Source organism: Nanorana parkeri, unplaced genomic scaffold (assembly GCF_000935625.1).
Source record: "Nanorana parkeri isolate BGI_ZX_2015 unplaced genomic scaffold, ASM93562v1 scaffold166, whole genome shotgun sequence".
NCBI classification, from domain to species: domain Eukaryota; kingdom Metazoa; phylum Chordata; class Amphibia; order Anura; family Dicroglossidae; genus Nanorana; species Nanorana parkeri.
The window spans coordinates 717,776-721,390 of record NW_017306434.1 but is presented as its reverse complement, the minus strand read 5'-3'; positions in this window follow the sequence as shown (position 1 = coordinate 721,390).

Below are 3,615 nucleotides of genomic sequence, written 5' to 3'. Positions count from 1 at the left end.
GTGTATTTTCTGTAAATGAAAACAGAAAAGATTTACATTTATTATTTCATATACTTTACTCAAATATTCATCATCATCATACTTATTATTAGTAGTATTATTATTAGTAGTAGTAGTAGTAGTATTGTTATTATTATTATTATTTTACATTTTTTTTATTTTCACTATTTTTTTTAATCTTTAATTTTTTAATGCTTTTATTTTTTTCAACTTTTTTTTTTTTTTTAACACTTAACTTTATTGCTGTCACATAGGGCAGTGGTCCCCAACCCCCGGGCCCGCGGACCGGTACCGGTCCGTGGATCAAATGATACCGGGCCGCCCAAGGAACATTACATTATTTCCATTTTATTTACTGTGGTGTATTTCTCTCGGGTTTGTCCGACTTTCCAGGACGAGAGGTTAACCAGGAGCTGAGAGACGTCACCTGAAGCCGCACCAATACCGCGCTTGCGCAAAATATCGTGATATCGGGGCGGTTTTAGGTGACGTCTGGAGCTGAGCGGCTGCAAACGGCAGTGGCGTTGTAGCTTTGGTAAAGAGAAGGTGTGTATCGTTCTTCTCTCTGTTCACCGGTACTTTCTCATGTTTAACAGTGCTTGGTGTACGTGTATATTGTGTTTGCTCAAATGTAACCCACAAATTAGCAAAAATGAATACGAAAACAGACGTCGTTAGAAAGTTTACTTGGGAAAAAGAAAAGGCCCACTGAAGAGACAGAAGAAGGGCCTTCAACATCAAAGAAACATGTAACTTTTAACTGACAATACCATGAGTCCTACTTGAAATATGGATTTATCGGGACAGGTGATTCCAATCTAAAATATAAACAATCAACAGCGGGCCGCGATAAAATTATCAAACGTTGACCGGTCTGCGGCGATAAAAAGGTTGGGGAGCACTGACATAGGGGACTAAGAAATCCTCTATGTGATAGCCAATTCACATAACAGGTCCTCTTTATGGAGACATCAGGGATCTCTAAGACCCCTAATGTCACCTGGGGACCCCCAGAGAAGCTGAAGTAGAGATCTGCTTCGGCAGCTTCTCACCGTTGTCTGTAACCGGAGAGTGACACTGAATGCAGGAAGTGATGTAATATACATCACTTCCTGCATTCGGGGACAGGAGAAGAGATCAAAGGGAGATCGTGTACTGACCTCCATTTGATCCCAGCTGATCTCCGGACCAGCGGCGGTGACGGCGGTGTCAGTACGGGGGGCGGCCACACACCCGCAGCTACTACAAGCGATCGGGCGTCTCTAGATTGCTGGCTGTTTACATTTCTGACATTTTCGAGCGGGGAGAGGGAAAGAACGTCTTAAGACGTTCTTCCGTTTATTATTTGTATTAATATTTAAGTAAAGTATATATAATAATAGATAACTATTTTCTATTCTCATTTTCAGCCAGCAGGTGGAGCTATAGTCTCCTTTTTACATGTCTTCCATTCTTCTTTTCTTATTTGCTTTACCTACCTGTTGTTTACAGTGATCAATAGCTAAAGATGATATTTACACAGAAAAAGAAATCATGAGAGCAGTGACTCCTTGCCTACTCCCCCTGCTGTGTACAGATAACGCCATGATACTAAGGCTCAACTTTAGATTTTCCAAAGCTATGTAATATAGGGACCTAACCAAACTACCCTATCAATCTGCATCCAATCAGGCAGGCCCTTGCACTACATTGTTGTTGGTAGATCTAAAGTAGGATTGTACAATCAGATTGTAACGTGTGTAGGGAGCTTTAGTTTCACTCAGAGACAGGGTGCCGGAAAGCAAACAACATGTCGGTCTCTTCTGCAGGTGAGTCTTTGCAGAACCAGCCTTCTCCATTCCGGCTGTTGCTTCCTCTTTTCCTGCTACCTCGAAAGTCCTATTTGTTTCCACTTCCTGTGATATTGCGGGTGATTTCATTTTTTGGTCATTGTTGATGACTTGACTTGCCCCTATGAGTCCTTCGGTGCCAATTCCTGTAATGTTGCACCTGATTTCCATTTTTTTGAACCCTGTTGATCCCTTGGCTTGCCCCTGTGAGTCCTGTCTGCTGCCTGCCCTGACCTTTTGCCTGCTGGTATTGAGATTTCTAGTGGCTGCCTGCCCTGGCCTTTTGCTTGCTTGTATTGAGATTACTATTGGCTGCCTGTCCTGACCTTTTGCTTGCTTGTATTGAGATTACTATTGGCTGCCTGCCCTGACCTTTTGCCTGTTTGTATTGAGATTTCTATTGGCTGCCTGCCCTGACCTTTTGCTTGCTTGTATTGAGATTTCTATTGGCTGCCTGGTACCGTGTCTTGTTTTTGCTGGCTATCAGCTTTTGCCAGTCCATCTGTATCCGAGGGCTGCACCCATGGAGCCCTCCCACAGCAAAGTCCATCACTTCTTGTGATGCAGCAAGTCATATAGACTCCGCCTCATTTCCTGGTTGGAGGACATCTGGCATCATCTAGCTTTCCTCCCCAGTCTGACCGTCCCTGGCCCATCCCTAGTATAGGGAAGCACAGAGACCCATTGATGACATCATCGGGTCTAAAATAAGCTATGTAATGAAAACGGAAATGTTTTTTTTTAAAAAGCTTTACTTGCATATAGACGACGGAGGAGGAATGCAAAATATCAAAGTCAATGTGACCAAAACTCTCCCAGCTTTTGTGTTGTCACTGCGGATTGATCGGAGCCAGATCTGAATTATTTTTAGTAACACGGTCACCTGGTGCGGTGGAAGGACACGCCCGTCTATACAAAGCCAATGTACCGCTCCGTGTTATGACAGCTACTGAATGACTTTTATTTGAACTGCGCTTATGTCGGGTTTTATGTAGAAAGGAGTCTGACAACAGCGATCCCGCAAGTGTGACATCACGGCTTTGTGTTCAGACGCGGGTCCCTGGTTATATGAAATGCCAGTCCCGTCAGAGATCTGTAATTTCAGCTAGGTGCGGTCAGTGACAATGAATCATTTGCTGGATTCCTAAAAGATAACTGCACACTGTTAACGCAATGTTCCTGATGGGTCAACTGGTGTACGTCACCACAGCGTCCATGCTTTCATCAAGGTTCTCGTTTGGTGTCCAGTGGGCAGATTATCCTTGCAATTGGTGGTCAGTGGGAAGAATGTCCCCTACATTGGTGGCCAGTGGGCAGAGTATCTTTTAAATGGGTGTTCAGTGGGAAGAATGCCCCCTACATTGGTGGCCAGTGGGCAGAGTATCCTTGAAATTGGTGGTCAGTGGGAAGAATGTCCCTTACATTGGTGGCCATTGGGAAGAAGGTCCCCTACATTGGTGGCCAGTGGGCAGAGTATCCTTGAAATTTGTGATCAGTGGGAAGAATGCCCCCTACATTGGTGGGCAGAGTATTCTTTAAATTGGTGGTCAGTTGGAAGAATGTCCCTTACATTGGTGGCCATTGGGAAGAATGCCCCCTACATTGGTGGCCAGTGGGCAGAGTATCCTTGAAATTGGTGGTCAGTGGGAAGAATGTCCCTTACATTGGTGGCCATTGGGAAGAATGCCCCCTATATTGTTGGCCAGTGGGCAGAGTATCTTTTAAACTGGTGGTCAGTGGGAAGAAAGTCCCCGACATTGGTGGTCACCTCATATCGGCTCCTGAC